The sequence below is a fragment of the Lactuca virosa genome, chromosome 9, assembly GCF_052849685.1.
Source record: "Lactuca virosa cultivar CGN04683 chromosome 9, Lactuca_virosa_CGN04683_v6, whole genome shotgun sequence".
In the NCBI taxonomy this organism is placed as follows: Eukaryota; Viridiplantae; Streptophyta; class Magnoliopsida; order Asterales; family Asteraceae; genus Lactuca; species Lactuca virosa.
In genome coordinates, this window is record NC_136434.1 from 282,336,102 (window position 1) to 282,353,224 (window position 17,123).

The following is a 17,123-nucleotide window of genomic DNA, read 5'->3' on the forward strand; positions in this document are numbered from 1 at the left end:
TGGACCTAAAAAGGGTGTGTGCGGCCACCATGATGTGTGCGGCCGCACACCCTTTATGAAGATGATAAAATCGTGTTTTTCTAGTATATCATCAAGTGTTCTTAGCATATAACAAGTTATGATAAGTGTATACACGTTATAGAGGCTTGAAAGGGTGTTTAAGGTCTAAAACTAGTGTGTGTTCTTGGTGTTCTTGGTGATCTAAAACCAAATAGGTGTTTTCATGGATCAAATCAAGGAAAAAGGCTAGTTAAGGTCAAGTATTAGCTAATCAAATAAGGAATCACTCACTTGGTTGAAGATTGAAGTGAAACTTTGGATGATACTTGAGAGAAAACGAGTTCTAGCTTTGAAAAAGTGGAAAAAGTGTTCAAAATGACTAAGTGTTCTATATATAGGTGAGATTGTGCGGCTGGGATGGGTGTGTGGCCGCACACTCGGGTGTGCGGCCGCACACACCTTGTGTTGGTGTGTTTGGCTCAATTACAAGGTGTTACACTCACAATACTCATCCCCCGACTCTTACCTTGATTATATTAGGATTTAAACACTCTAATTGACTCTAAATAGTGCTAGAAGATAGCAAAAACGAGTCTGGCCTTCATTGATTTGAATAAGTGTATAAGATAAAAATTTCGGATTGTCACACACCAAGTATGCACTCTATGTTTGTCTATGATCCTTTTCTTTGTGAACTAGATCAATTGAACATAATTTCAATGATTCTCTTTTCACACTCCCAAATCCTTGTCTTAAATGTTAGAATTCCAAATTCCTATCATTTATCGAAATTTGTTTACATTTTAAAATTATATGCACTGTTCCTCTTGTAATGATTATGCACAAAGCCACAAAGACTTGGCAACAATCATTACAGAGTATTCCAATGGAGAGCAATTCCATGGAAACGATGTCTCAAATTCAAAGCGCATTGCTTTGAACATGCTTCTTGCATTAAGTTTCTTTAACCTTACACAGATTGCTTCCACCTATGAAGACAACTCTATATTCCCATTTTCACAACCACTTCTGAACAAAAGTTGCCTCTTTTCATACTATGTCAATATGGTCCTTCCAATATTAACAATATACTTCCAACTGTCCTTGAGCAACCAATCTTTGGTAAACCTTAGATTGTCCTCGACAATTGCTTAATCACTTTAGTCATATCCAATTCTAGACATTTTCCTCCTTAATGCCCCAAGGCATTTGGAAAATTCAGAAATAATAAATATTATAGCACATGTAATCGATCTTGTACCCAAAGTAAATGGGACATGATTCATGATGTTTCACATAAAGACATGGTTCTAGACCAGTCTTTTGCCATAATAATTTTTTGTTTGCCATATTTTCAAAATTTGACTATGAAAAGGATGTCGTAATTATAATCGAATTTTGAGAACGCAATATATAGAATTTTCTTAAGTTGAACCAATCCAACATGAAATTCATATATAAATTCTTGACTAAAGGTGATTAAAATCTCAATATAAGCTCTTTAGAATGATTATAAACTCAATCTATGCTTTTTAGAATTGAAATGAAGTATGATTTCCTCTCCCTTAATTATAGCAAAACAACTTTTTCAACCCCTGCAACCTCACGAATTGAAACTTTTGTTTTCTATAATTAACATTGCTAACTTGCAATACTTATCATAATTATCATGCTCCCACTAACATGATGATTATTAGCATAACACTTATGCTCCCACTAGCTTTGACATGTATCTAGAAAATAGTTGGACCTCTAGAAGTCAATACTTTATTGACATTCTTACTAAAGTTCAGATTTCTGATACTAGATTGCTTTGATAACGCTTTATCAAAATTATACACCTTATCTTAGATAGCTCACAGGTGTGTCTAAACAATTTCAGAACTATGAAAAGGGATGTCGTAATCATAGTCTCAATTGTTTAGACCTTTTCCATTTCTCATAAGTCCATGTTAGTGTGCCGGTTAACCACGCACGCTCCATTAACGACTTTGAGAACTGCAAATATCACAATTGCTATCTACTTAAAATCTACTTAGTGAAAGAATTTCCTCACCATCAATTTCATGAATCGGAGAGAAACCTTATGACACTTAGATTTTATGGTTTATGTGTTCTTATCCATGTGAATTTGTCAAACCATAATCACAAGACTAGGTTGGTGACAAATCCTAACTCATATGGATTGAACTTGGGCAATCTTAACCTCTTGCCACCTGGCAGCACAAGGGCCTGCCATTGCTTCCAAGTAGTTATGCAAACAATTGAGAGCATGTAGAACTCAAATATATATAGCCAACTTAACTGGAATGGGCACAGAAATGTCAACACGATAGGTTATAAACCTCTAGTTGTGTGCTAGTGATGAAATACAGGTTTTATTCTTGATTACTTCTTGAAACCCTTTCAGGATCTTTTAGACTCCCACTTTCTCCTTGACCTATAAGACTTTCTTGCCAAATATTCAAGAGATAGTGTGGATTCTGATCAAGACAAACACTTAACACAATTGGCCTAAGTTGGTCTCTGTTTTATCCAAAACATCACAACTTACCAAATTCAAATGTACAATAGTAGAAAACCTTTTACTCTTACATTTCACTAGTGTTAATAAACCTTCTTTAAGATGTGTCACTCAAGTTACATTTGTGGTGGGCTTGATCAGTGCACAAGAATGTGTACTCGATCCCTTAGTCCTTTACTTGACTCACACATCCATGTGAACAAGTAATTAGTCTTAATTTTCCAATGCTTGAAAGTTCTCATTCATCATACTATACAACTTGCATGATTCCAAGTTTCTATCCAACTGAAACTTGGGTGATGAGAATCTTTCCTTATTTCGAAAATTTAGACACTACCACAAATGAAAGAATCAAATTCATATTTCCACTCTTTCTATTAATGGAATCATATAAGCAACAATTTTTTTCCTTTTCACAAATGCCATTGTAAGGATATTTTAAAATAAATAAAATCATTTTTTTTCTTTTATTTTAAAACTTTGCGGAAAAACTATCCTTACAGTGCAAAAGCACATGAAAAACTTTGTTGTTATCTATTCCTAAGCAATATATCATAACTCCTAAGCAACATCTCAAAATTCTGATCACAGAACCATACGATCGAGATCCATCTTCGCGATCAGAATCAGCATATACTTCCTCTAAGTTTCTTCACTTTTCTTTGATTCTTAAAACATCAACATGTGACCCAGTCACATCATGTAACAAGAATCTCATAATAGAAACTTAACAGAGTTAGATAGTGGACTTTACCTGAAGTAGAGTCAATCTTCTTGACTTGATCAACCTTATGATCTTTCAGGTAAATAGGCTGCTTCGCAATCAATGCCCCTTCCTTTGGCAAGAGAAACATAGGGACTCTTTGGGAATGGTACATGGGACTATCGCAGACTTAGCCTTTCTCTTTACCATTTGGTCAACCTAGTTGACTATGGTCAATCCCTTTCCTTGGGAAGAGAAGGCTTTTCTAGATATCCAATGTTACCATTGTCAATGTCCATGGTATTTTGCGAAGTTGATCTACTAATCAAATTTGCTCTCCCAGTGCTCCAAATTATTGTTGATTCAGCAGCATGTGACTTAGAAAGTGATTGAACCACCAACTTTCTCAAGAGTTTGACACCCAACTCTCCCGGCTTGTCAATATGTGACTTCATCTCCAAGATGCGATCACACATAGACCTTGCTTGCCAATAGGGCTTGAGTGACCTTGAACTTGTGGGTTAGGGAGAATAATTGGAGGAGGTAGAGGAAGTGAAGTTCCAAGAGATTTGGGAGGATCATAGATGTCTGAACCAGATATCTTTTTGGGAGATATTCAAGATAGTTGATCTAAAGTCCTTAATATAACACCCAATATGAAATATTAAGGCTAGGACCCAACAAACTATTTTATAACTTGGAAGAGGGATGCCGTAATCCAAGCTATAAAATATTTGAAGGTAGGTGAATGACGATTCACCAATTTCCACCAAGATAAACGAAATGTATTATTAGGTTTTAATTGGTTTTGAAACTCCTAGATTCTTTTGAGATTCATTGAACTTTTCAAAGGCATGTTTCAATCTCGAGTGTGCCCTTCAGGTTTTGTGACTGGGATGCCGAGGATCACAAAACAAGGTGTGAATAACCATGCAAATATACTTGGTACCCTTAATATTTACCCCTCAATCGATGTGCCGGTTAACCACACACGCTCCACCGATACTATGATAAACATTAATTTACCCTTTGCCTACCTTGTTAAATCAAGCTAGTGTGCCGGTTAACCACACACGCTCCACTAACTGACTTAAGCAAAGTGCAAAGTGTAATTTCATGGGTTAGCACCAAATTCACATTTTCCTAAGTAACTAAGATTGGGTATTAATAAGAGTTTAGTTACTTAGCATTTATCATTAATACTTTTAATAAAGGGAGAATTATAGTCCTTGTCCTACCCGTTCGGCTAACGACCCTCCACCGGTCAAGGAAGCGGTGGGTGAGAGTGGACACCCATTAAACTGCTATTTTATAGGCAATAACCTTATACCCCCCTTATAGACCGGCTTCGTGAATGATGCCTACTAATGGTAAGACGACTTTACTCTTATACACATATATAAATATTATTAACTTATAATATTATAAAGTATAAGGGTTGAATTTTAACTTTTAAAATTCTAAGGGCTTAACTTGGAATTAAAGTATTCATAAGTGAAAACTTTACAAATTCCAAAAATTGAGGGCAAGTTTTTGAAACTATTCAAAACTTTTCATTTCATAACTTATGAGTTTAATGGTTCATTAAAATGAAGACTCTTCATTTTTTATGTAACATCGTATTCTTTTATAATACTTTTAAAGAAGTGACTCTTAAACATCCATAACTTGAGGACAAGTTATGGAGTCATAATACTATTTAATGAAAAAGACTCTTCATTTTTATTTATATAACCTATGGCACTTTTATGAGTTTTAAGATTCATAAATGTGACCTTTTATGTAACTTGAGGACAAGTTACAAAAACACATTTTATGAACTACCTCTAGATTAATTAGGATTGAAAACAACTAAAACACAAAAAAAATTTCCCATTAATCTAAACTAACTCATAAATCAAGGAAACATAAAACTTTTGGTAATCCATAACTTATGGAGTTAAATGTTTGTTTTATGATGAAACTTTTCATGTTCCATAACTTAAGAATAAGTTATGGAATTCTTTAAAACATTAACACCAAATTTTGTAACTCCATTAAAACTTTAAATCAATTTTTTTTAAAACCTTTTCATATCCATAACTTATGGAGGTTTCAGAACACTTAAGATCACAACTTTAAAAAAAAACTTTTGAGCTCCAAAATTTTATGACAAAATTTGTAACTCCTTAAAACATTTAGATCAAACTTTTAAAACTAATAAAATAATCATATCATTTTATCTTTTACTAAATTTGACCTAATTCAACTCATATAGCAAATGATTCAAATTTTACAAATAATTAGTTTTTCACAAAACAAGTAATTATCTTAAAATTTGACAAACTTCATGTTTTTTTTTCTTTTTTTTTTCAACTTTGAAAATCAAACATTTGCATGAATATAACAGAAAACAACCCATGGCTCTGATGCCACTGTTGGGTTTTGAGCATTCTAACACTCCTAAGTGTACATGCAACCCTAAATACCTTGGATCTATGTTTTCTCTATTATACATGCAAATATGAATATTCCAAGGTATTACCCTATCTACCATACTTGGGTAATATAACAAGTTAGAATACATACCTTTTAATGAAGCTTGAAGTCTTGAACTTTAAGAGCTTAGCCCCAATAGTGTGGAAGCCTCAAGTGGAATCACAAATCACCAAAACACCTTGGAAAACCTGTAGAGAATATGGATACTTGGCTCACACTTATGAAATCGGTTATTGCCCTCTTTAGTGTATCCACACTAGCCACTAGACTAATTTCATGAACCATAAGACCCTTTATATAGTGTGGAGGATTAGGGTTAAACCCTAATACCCATGACCTTTCATTTCCTAGGATCCATGGGTTAAAGCTCCATGGACTATCCATGAAGACTTAGCCCAACCTAAATGAACTTGCCCCACTACACATATATATCTAAGAGTCCATATTTAATTAGTTCCTTTTGATCACTTAATTAATTATAAATTAATTCTTGATCAATACTAATTACATAATATGATTATATATTAATATATTAGAACTTATAATATATTAATATAAAGCATAAATATACTATGCTCAAAAGACTATCCATATAAATTGTACCGGTGAAGTGCAACCCAAATGGACCATGCCGGGTCGGGTCAAGTACATACCAAATATAGTTATGGACTTAGACATTAATCCAACAGGGACATTGAGGGGAAGTTGGGGCTTATGATTGTAGAGATCAGAGGATAGATCCGACTAGGCATGGTCATTCTTTTAAGGGTTTGGGGACAGAGTATTGAGGTTCATTCTTCAGATGGGTTCTGATAGCGGTACCGGTCGTTGGCCCTTGGTGAGATGTGACCCCTCCGTTCCTTTTGAGTTACGATCTGGATCGATTAGGGTATATGACATGAGTAATCAACAATCAATTATGGTCGAAAACTTGTCCCCATCGCGATGAGATGATCAGAGATGAGGGTGTTTTATCGATCCGACATTCGATGAGCGATTGTCATGTTGATATTCTGCATGAGTGGTCTGCCGGGGTGACACACCACTTGGGTTCCGATTTCTGGAGATAAAGAGTTGATACTGCAATGGAAAGGGGGTCCGTCCTTTTTGGGTTCGGAGTTCCTGTCAGCTTTCAGGTGTCTTGGGGGGGGGGGAGATTGTTGTATGATATGAGATTTTTTGGTAGTGCTTCTCAGGTTATTGGTTTCGATCTATGTGTTGTTACGAAGCGATTTCGGGGGCGAAATCTAATTCAAGTGGGGGAGAATTGTAACACACCGAATTCTGGATGTGCAACTTAAGAGTTATAATGCATATTGTAGGACCTACTCGACGATTTGGTTGGTCCCGGCTCATCGTGTAGGAGCTGAGCTGGCTGCACGAGTTATGAAGCCTACTCGTCGAGTCGAAGGGCTGGACTCGACGAGTTGAGTCTGTGTTGAGAAAACCCTAATTTTAGGGCTTGAACCCTATTTAAATGACCTTAAGCCCTCATTTCCGCCTCCCTGATCATTTAGAGACACTGAGAGAAACCCTAGACGAGCTGTAGTCGTTGTGAGAGAGAGAGAGAGAAAGGCTAAAGATCTTGTGTTCAAGTACATTTTTAGAAGAAGAGTGAAGAGCATCAAGCCTTGGAACGAAAAGAGGTTTGTGGATCAAGTGTTTCTCTGTGCTAGCTTCAGTTTGGAGGTAAAAAGATACCATCTTGGGCCATCTCTCGGGATAGATCTCTCCCTAGGGAGTTTTAGGGCTTATTTCCATCCATCTTTTGGATTTTGAGTTGTTGAGCTGATAGTGGAAGTTGAGACTCCATATCTGAGCTATATGAGTCCCTATGAGCCTAAAGATCCAAGCTTTATCAAGCTTTGGGCAAGTCTCCATGCACGAAAACCTTTATGGAGCTTGTTTTGGTATTTTGAGCCCTATATGCCATGCATGAACGTAAAGCTTGCAGCTTTACATGATGATTCAACCTTAGGAGGCTAGATCCAGAGTAGGAGACCTTATTTCTGTCCAAAACTGTCTGAATGAGGAATTGCACTGAAGGGACTCGACGAGTTGGTGAGCCGACTCGACGAGTCGTTTAGGGTTTACCCTGATGGGCTGGACGCGTTACAGACTCGGCGAGATTATGAGACAACTCCACAAGTTGATAGGGTTTTACCCGTCTTTGGATTCAGAGTGGACTCGACGAGTTGATGAGACAACTCAACGAGTAGGTAGTGTTTTCCTGGTCTTTTGGACGTTGCATGGACCCGACGAGTTGGCTAGCAACTCGGCGAGTAGACTCAGGTTTTCGCGATTTACTGAGTTCTGAGGCACTCGACGAGTCTATGAGTTGTACTCGGCAAGTTGAGTCAACATGGACTGTTGACTTGAGTGTTGACTTCAGTTGACTATTAGGGTTGGCCAAGACATGGATTATGGAGACCATGGAGGGGTAAAATGTTCTTTCACCCTTTCCAAGAGTTAGAGAAGGAGTTAACCTAACTTTTCTAGAGATTGATAATATAATGTGTTAATTAGAGATGATTATGATATGTAGGCGGAGTTTATGTCGTTCGAGGGGTATGAGGCTTCCTATCTTACTTTCGAGGTGAGTCTTCTCACTATACTTACCTGAGTGGTAATACTGTGTGACCGGAGTGTCTTATTTGAGTTATCGACCGGAGGGTCTTGTATCGAGTTATGTGATATCATGCATTATGTCTTTGTGATTTATGCTATATATTATTCTGTGCTTTATTGATTTAGGACCGGAGGGTCCACCCCGAGTTGTGGGACCGGAGGGTCTTCACTGAGACACATGGACCAGAGGGTCTTTATCGAGATATAGCCATGAGAGACTAATGATATGTGTGCGGTATTTTGGGGAACTCACTAAGCTTTGTTCTTACAGTGTTGTGTGATATGTGTTTCAGGTACTTGTCGGGATCGCAGGAAAGCGCCGGCTTGATTGTACACACCAGTTGGAATTATGTTTTTGAGGATTCTGGGATATTATCAAACATTTGTTGACTTGTGTTTTGACAACTTATACATTTGTAGTTTTTGAGAAATGTGATATTAAGTTTTATGTGATTTTAAAAATGAAAATTTTGGTTGAAAATTTATGGTGTTACAAGTTGGTATCCGATCCTTGGTTGGAGGGATTCGGATGTACTCTCGGGTATGTCTGAACTCAAACTGAGGATTTGAGAAAGTTTTTCTAAAAGAAATGATTTTTCTATAAACAAGTAAGAGCTTTCAAGAGATAACGAGACGGAGTAGTGTGTACAATAAGCCAGAGCCCGAATGGTGATTTCCTAGAATACAATTAGTTGTTTATATTATGAGATGCTTATGAGATATTAGAGCTGCATGCTAGAGGATAGGCTAGGTATTTCAGGGAATTAGAGCTAGACTTTCCTGATTCATGATGATTTAGCCTAGGGGATGCTATTGATTAATATTATCTGCTATTTGTTCTATGTATGTGCTGAGTAGGAGTACTTAGCAGAAATCTTTTAGAGAGAGCTATGAGTAGCGGAGTAATCTAGGAGAGATACCTAGATGTGCATTTGAGGAATTTGAGAGAAACCCTAGACGAGCTGTAGTCGTTGTGAGAGAGAGAAAGGCTAAATATCTAGTGTTCAAGTGCATTTTTGGAAGAAGAGTGAAGAGCATCAAGCCTTGGAACGAGAAGGGGCTTGTGGATCAAGTGTTTCTCTGTGTTAGCTTCAGTTTGGAGGTAAAAAAGATACCATCTTGGGCATCTCTTGTGATAGATCTCTTCCTAGGGAGTTTTAGGGCTTATTTCCATCCATCTTTTGGATTTTGAGTTGTTGAGCTGATAATGGAGGTTGAGACTCCATATCTGAGCTATATGAGTCCCTATGAGCCTAAAGATCCAAGCTTTATCAAGCTTTGGGCAAGTCTCCATGCATGAAAACCTTTATGGAGCTTGTTTTGGTATTTTGAGCCCTATATGCCATGCATGAACGTAAAGCTTGCAGCTTTACGTGATGATTCAGCCTTAGGAGGCTAGATCCAGAGTATGAGACCTTATTTCTATCCAAAGTTGTATGAATTAGGAATTGGACTGAAGGGACTCAACGAGTTGGTGAACCAACTCGACGAGTCGGTTAGGGTTTACCCCGATGGGTTGGATGCGTTACAGACTCGGAGAGTTGATGAGAAAACTCGACGAGTTGAGAGGATTTTACCTGTCTTTGGATTCATAGTGGACTCGACGAGTTGATGAGACAACTCGACGAGTAGGTAGGGTTTTCCTAGTCTTTTGGACGCTGCATGGACCCGACGAGTTGGCTAGCAACTCGGCGAGTAGACTCAGGTTTTTGCGATTTACTGAGTTCTTAGGGACTTGACGAGTCCATGATCTGTATTCGGCGAGTTGAGTCAACATGGATTGTCGACTCAAGTGTTGACTTTTGTTGACTATTAGGGTTGGTCAAGACATGGATTATGGAGACCATGGAGGGGTAAAATGGTCTTTCACCCTTTCCAAGAGTTAGAAAAGGAGTTAACCTAACTTTTTTAGAGATTTAGAATAGAATGTGTTAATTAGAGATGATTATGATATGTAGGGGAAGTCTAGATCGTTCGAGGGGTACGAGGCTTCCTTGCTTACTTTCGAGGTGAGTCTTCTAACTATACTTACCTAAGTGGTAATACTGTGTGACCAGAGGGTCTTATCTGAGTTATCGACCGGAGGGTCTTGTATGCTTATACCGAGTCATGTGATATCATGCATTATGTCTTTGTGATTTATGCTGTATATTATTCTGTGCTTTATTGATTTAGGACCGGAGGGTCCACCCCGAGTTGTGGGATCGGAGGATCTTCACTGAGACACATTGACCGAAGGGTCTTTATCGAGATATAGCCATGAGAGACTAATGATATGTGTGCGGTATTTTGGGGAGCTCACTAGGATTCGTGCTTACAGTGTTGTGTGATATGTGTTTCAAGTACTTCTCCGGATCGCGGGAAGGCGCTGGCTTGATTGTACACACCAGTTGGAGTTATGTTTTTGAGGATTCTGGGATATTATCAAACATTTGTTGACTTGTGTTTTGACAACTTATACATTTGTAGTTTTTTGAGAAATGTGATATTGGTTTTATGTGATTTTAAAAATGAAAAATTTGGTTGAAAATCAGATGAATAAGGGCCAAATTCTTCTCAAAAGCTAAAAGACACAACAATGGAGGCTAAGGGTCGAGATTTAGGGTTTAGGAGGTTTGGAGGCTGGTAAAGAGGACAGTCCTAGGGACTTAAGGACTTTATATAGGGTGCAACACCCTAAAATTAGGGTTTCTTAATCTCCACGTACGCTAAGCGTAATCCTCGTATGCCCAACGTACGAGGCCTCGTAGCCGCGATCACTTCCCTCCTTAGTACGCTAAGCGTACCATGTGGTACGCATGTGGTATGCCTCGCGTACTACTCCAAGGACCAATTTTCAATAAAATAAATATAAAGAGGCTAAAAGAACATACCAAAAATCCAAGCGTTACAAATCCATTTGCTCTTGCACATACGTGAAACAGAAGAAGGCGACGCCTTTCTAACCACTGAATATAAGGCATCCCCTTAAACCCTCCATCGATCATCAATCCTTAATAATCTCTTCAATCGCCTCTAAAACCCTTACTGTCATTGCCGACGTCAAGAAAATCGATGACATCCTCAAGGGCATCTCCAATGTCAACAACGTTGTTACCCTCACTCAAGAAGACAACAATATATATCTCTTCCCCTATCCAACATTAAACAACCCGTTTGATTTAGTTAATTTATGTAATCTGCACTACAATTTTCGATCTTTTAGCCGTACCATCCCTGACCCAAAAGTTCTCTGCTCATCTGCTTTGCTTACCTATAAGTGTTTTTTTGTTTGATTGCATTATCTAATTGTATTCCTTTCTTCTTTTTTGAACATTTGTCACTTCGCCTTTCTTCTCAATTTTGGTTTAAGTATAAAGGTAGATATCAAAGTTGTATACTCTAACGAGCCCTAGTTAAACCTAGGACATCAATTTGTTTTTTAAAATTTTGAATTTTGTATGCTTCCATAGATTTTGTGGGCTTTGTGTATGTGTGTGTGTTTGTTTTATCGAGTTAACTGAATCTGATTGTTTCTTCATCACACTCCATTATTGTTGTAATATTTTCTCCTGTGTTCTTATACATTTATTTTTCTTAGAAATTTACCCTAATGGCAGACGATTACTATTCTTTTTATTTTCATTATCTGTGTTGAAGTTTATGTTTAGATTTTTATATATTGATCTGTATGTTTCTTGTTACTGGATTAGAGGAAAGGGGGCCAAAGTGTGAAAGGAGTCCAAGCTCACATGGCGCACTGAGTATAGCGACTAGCGTTTGAAATTTTTAAACAAGGATGTTCACAGGAAGTTAGTAAATTAGGTGTTAATTGATTCTCATTCTTGTCCATTAATTTTTTTTAAAGTTAGAGATCATACATGGATACTGAATGCCAATAAACTGTTAAAAGCAATTATCATTCATATAAGCCGATACAAAAGCAACTAGAATCATTCTATCAGAATGAATTATTCTACTAAAGTCATTCTATCATACATAAAGTTGATTATGTTTTTCTTTATGGGTTTTAGCTTTGAAAAGGTTGCCACTGATGTGGAAACGAAAGCCATGTTAATGAAATGTTGGAAACCAAACCAGGTCAATCAAATGTTGGAAACCAATTCTATCATTCATATCGGATGGGAAATACATAATGTCAACATGTGAGAAGTAGAAACAATATTCTAAAATGGATTAGCAACATATTCTGTCAGAATGGATTAGCAACAATATTCTATCAGAATGTATAAGTGTTTTATTTAGATTTCAATGTTTTTATTATTTTTCTTAACCATTCTCGATTTTATTCTTTAAGAAAAAATATAATTGTTAACCATTATTAGTCGTATTCATTCAGAATAAATGTAATTTATGTTCACAATTGTATTATTTAAGAATGAATGTAATTACTGATTCTAGTACTCTTCATAACATGATAATAAAATATTTTTTTCAAGATAACCATAAACCCATTATGTTGGAATGTCCGAATTAATAGAATTATTAAAAAAAACAGATTTTTAAAGTTAAGCGAATTAAGTATTCAATAAAATTCGCAGTATTCCTTTTTTAAATTTATGTTATTTACTAAAATAGACTTTTCAATTATATTTAATTCAATAATATTTATTAATTATTTTCTTAAAATAACTAAAATAATTGGTCTACAATAAATCTTATATCTATAAAATAAATAGTTAAAACATAATAATCTCTCTCTCTCTCTCTAAGTATATTTTTATGCATTTTTATGATTTTAGGGTTTCTTGTTTTCCATATAACTTAAACCTATATATATATATATATATATATATATATATATATATATATATATATATATATATATATATATATATAATCTTCAAAATTATATGGTCTAATAATATTAATATTAGACAAAATTACAAAAATGGTCCCTATGGTTTGCCAAAAGTCACAAAGTCAGTCCCTATTAATTTTTTTTGATGTAAATGGTCCTTGTGGTTTGAAAAACTTGCACGGATGACCTTTTTTACTAACGCCGTTAGTATTCAGCCGTTAGAGACTGAATTCGTAAGGGCATTTTTGTCTTTTCAAATATAAAGGGACCGAATTCGTGACACTTGGTAAACCATAGGGACCATTTTTGTAATTCGTCTAAAAATAATTTAAATGAGTGGAGGAGGATTCGAACTTGAGACCTCCTCCCCTAATCCCAAATCAACCTAAGCCTTATACCACTAAGCTGCATCCAAACTTGGTTTATAGTTTCGAAAAATAAATTATATTACGTAAAATTGCAAAAAAAAAAAAAAAGGATAAATAATAAAATAAATTACAATTTTTTTTACATAATTTTTTTAAATAAAACAAATTGTACTTTTACGTATCGAAGAAAAAATATATTTTTACAATTAGTTTATATGTTTTTTTACGTTTTTATTTTACGTAAAATAAATTTTTTTATGTATTTAAAAAATACGTTTTTGTACAATACGTTATTATGTTGTTATAATCTTATAGTATACTTTTACGTTATGTTAACGTCTTTAATTGGTTTAAAGCAAAACTACAAGTACTTTTTTTACGTAAAAAATATTAAGAACATGAAAACATAACGTAAAAAAAATACTTGAATATTCGCTTTAAATCAACTAAAGATGTTAAGATAACGTAAAAGTATATTTTATGATTTTAACGACGTAATAACGTATTATATGAAAAGGTATTTTTTAAATACATAAAAAACATACTTCACGTAAAAGTACAATTTGTTTTATTAAAAAAATTATGTAAAAAAAATTGTAATTTATTTTGTTATCTATCCTTTTTTGCGATTTTACATAATTTAATTTATTTTTCGGAACTCTAAACCAAGTTTGGATGCAGCTTAGTGGTATAACGCTTAGGTTGGTTTGGGATTAGGGGAGGAGGTCCCAAGTTCGAATCATCCCCCACTCATTTAAATTATTTTAAGATGAATTACAAAAATGGTCCCTATGGTTTACCAAGTGTCACGAATTCAGTCCCTTTATACTTGAAAAGACGAAAATGCCCTTACGAATTCAGTCCCTAGCGGCTGAATACTTAGTAAAAAGGGCCATCCGTGCAAGTTTTTCAAACCACAAGGACCATTTACATCAAAAAAAATTAATAGGGACTGACTTTGTGACTTTTGGCAAACTACAGGGACCATTTTTATAATTTTGTCTTAATATTATAATGATTAAGCAGATTAAATAATATTTATATAATATAAAATTAGTAAAGATATATATTTAGTGAATAGGAGCGAATATCGATAGACCATATACTTTAATCAACTCTCGAATCTTATACTTTGACTACACTTATATATAAAAAATTAAATCAAAGAAGAAAAAAAAATGATAGTACACGTTTCAAAACTCAGACTGTTAAATAATCAAGTCGACTCTTTATTCTAAAGTTCATTATGCAATAAGTTATTAAGAAAATGTATGGACGCAAGCTTACTAGTTACCAACATATTCATCAGATAATTTTGGGGTGATTCTATTTTTGTACTACTCCATTCGTTATTGTAAACCATTTAAACCTCAAATGTAAAATACAATAAACATTTAGGGATGAATATTTTGTAAAAGAAATATTACAAAATTACAAAATAAGCATATATCTAGTAATGGGGATGTAATAGGACGCACTTTTATGTTCATGGTAGGTATATATCCAAGCGTGAAGCCTCACTATAAATGAACGTACATAAGCTTGGAATCGGCAATCAAACCAGCTCAAAAGTTCTAGTCACATGGAGATCTTTTCTATCTTCCCTTCATGGCTTCTCCCAACAGTACTTGTCCTCTCCATGTTCTGGATCTTTCTCCATACTCTTAAATCTAATAGGTCGTCGATGGTTGCCCCTAAGCTTCCACCAAACCCTCCAAAGCTTCCATTTATTGGGAACATGCATCAACTACTAGGCCAAGCTCGTCATCTAGCCTTTTGGAAACTTTCCCAAGAATATGGCCCAGTTATGCTACTCAATATTGGTTCAAAACCTTGCCTAATAATCTCTTCTTCTGCCATGGCCAAACAAGTCCTTAAAGATCAAGATCACATACTTTGTTCCCGTCCAATAAACAAGACCACCAAGCAACTAACATACAACTATGTCGACGCTGCCTTCACGCCTCACAGCAATCACTGGAGGAAGATGCGCAAGGTTTTGGTATCTGAATTCCTGGGCCCCAAGAGAGCTAGACTGTCTAACCATGTGTTGTTAACAGAGGTGGAGATCATGCTTCGATCTGTATCATTACATCCATCAAACAATGCGATAAACTTAAACGACTTGTTTTTAGTTTAGTAAAGGCGGTGACTTTTAAGGTGGCGCTTGGCTTGAACTACAGAGAACAACCACTGAAAGCTCCTTCATTCGAAATGATACTTGATGAAGTCTTGGAATTAATGAATCCATCGTTCGGTGATTTTTTTCCATGGTTAGGTAAAATAATTGACCAAATTAGTGGAAGGAATCATAAGCTAGGAAAAGTTTGTCGCAATCTTGATGCCTACATCCAGTCGCACGTTGATGACCATCATCACAAGATTCATATTGGCCAAGTTGATGATGATGACAAGGATTTTCTTCATACCTTGCTTGAGTTGTCTTCGATAGAGAATGCTTCTGATGATGATCGGTTGACTAAAACAGAAATCAAATCTCTTATAGTGGTACATATATATCATATTTTTAATAATTTTATGTAGTGCAATAGTCTATATAACTAATGCGAAATAAGTTTTCAGGACATCTTTACTGGAGGAATTGATACAACCGTTGCAACGATGGTTTGGGCAATGTCCGAAATTATTAGAAATCCAAGAGTGATGCAAAAGTTGCAAAGCGAAATCCGAAATACCACTGGAAGGAAACAAAAACTAGATGAAATTGATGTCTCAAAAATGACCTACTTGAAGATGGTGGTGAAAGAGACATTAAGATTGCACCCTCCAGCCGCATTGTTGCTCCCACATGAAAGCTTAGGCCGTTGTCAAATTGGTGGTTATGACGTCCTTCCAAATACGATGGTTTTAATTAATGGGTGGGTAATAGGAAGAGATCCAAGCACATGGGGGGAGAATGCGGCTGAGTTCTACCCAGAAAGGTTTGAGAATGTTGAGGTGGATTTCAGAGGTGGAAATTATGATATGGTTCCCTTTGGAGCGGGAAGAAGAACCTGCCCAGCGGTGAAAACAGCTCCAGCGACTGTTGAGTTCACCATAGCAAACCTGTTGTATTGGTATGATTGGAAAATTCCTGGTGAAATGGAGCACGAAGACTTGGACATGGTGGAGGAGGGCTCCCTGGTTCTCCATAGGAAATTACCACTTTGCCTTATACCCACTAAACATAACTGGGAAGACTAGCATCACTTCCTTCTACAAACGTTGTTCCAATCAGAAATCTAGAACTCATATATTTTCTTGACACTTTTAATTCGACACTGATATAGTACATTACATGTAATTCGTGTACATGCTCACTGATGTAGTACACGTGGCTTTCTTGATCTAAATAAAAATTGATGTGCTAATGTGTAAATGTGAGATGTATTTCTTTTAGGCCAATTATTAGACTAACTTGAAACAGTTCGAAAGAATCAAAGAAACCTTTGAAACGTATTTCATATAAAGAACAGAAAACCAAATCATGATTTACGAACTAATAGACTCGATGTTTTAACCAACCACTAAGAACTTAAGCAGGAACAACAATCTGAAAGATTTTAGAAGAAACGAAGAGGCTACAAGAATAGACTCAAAATCTCTAATTAAGTTCGACAA

General features: G+C 35.8%; 1 pseudogene across 1 annotated transcript; it reads left to right on the forward strand.

Moving 5' to 3' along the window:
• Positions 1-15,007: 15,007 nt before the first annotated feature.
• On the forward strand, positions 15,008-16,881 carry LOC145136119 (parthenolide synthase-like; annotated as a pseudogene). The gene is made up of 2 exons (XR_013720237.1): positions 15,008-16,010; positions 16,086-16,881. The product of XR_013720237.1 is annotated as a parthenolide synthase-like (transcript).
• The last annotated feature ends 242 nt before the right edge of the window (positions 16,882-17,123 follow it).